The sequence below is a fragment of the Podarcis gaigeae genome (genome assembly GCF_964106915.1).
Source record: "Podarcis gaigeae genome assembly, chromosome: 13".
Taxonomy (NCBI): Eukaryota; Metazoa; Chordata; class Lepidosauria; order Squamata; family Lacertidae; genus Podarcis; species Podarcis gaigeae.
This window is the reverse complement of record NC_139689.1, coordinates 293,369-293,743: the sequence shown is the minus strand read 5'-3', so window position 1 is coordinate 293,743 and position 375 is coordinate 293,369.

Genomic DNA, 375 nt, shown 5'->3' with positions numbered 1-375 from the left:
TGCCTTTCCTCTCTAGGAATCCAGCTCAGCTCCTTTTAACCCTGCAAAGCCAGGCACACTCAGCCCTCCCTCTGCAGAGCAGGAGACACGTGTGTTGAGCACCCAGAGCTGCTTCATTGGGGGGGGGGGGGAGCCATGGGAGGAACCATAAATATTCAGTGCCACATTATATATCTTTGGGTGACTTCTCATGCTCTGAAATCCTCTCTCTAGCTCTGTCTAGCAGATTCAAAATGAAATGTGACAGCAACAATTGTTTTAAATTCCTTTCGTCAAAATCCTCCTACAATTTCTACTTTTAGTTAAGCGCTTTTATCTACCTTCTTGATTTAGGGTGGGGTAGTTGCCCCCCTCCTGCCCCAGTCTGGCAGAAGG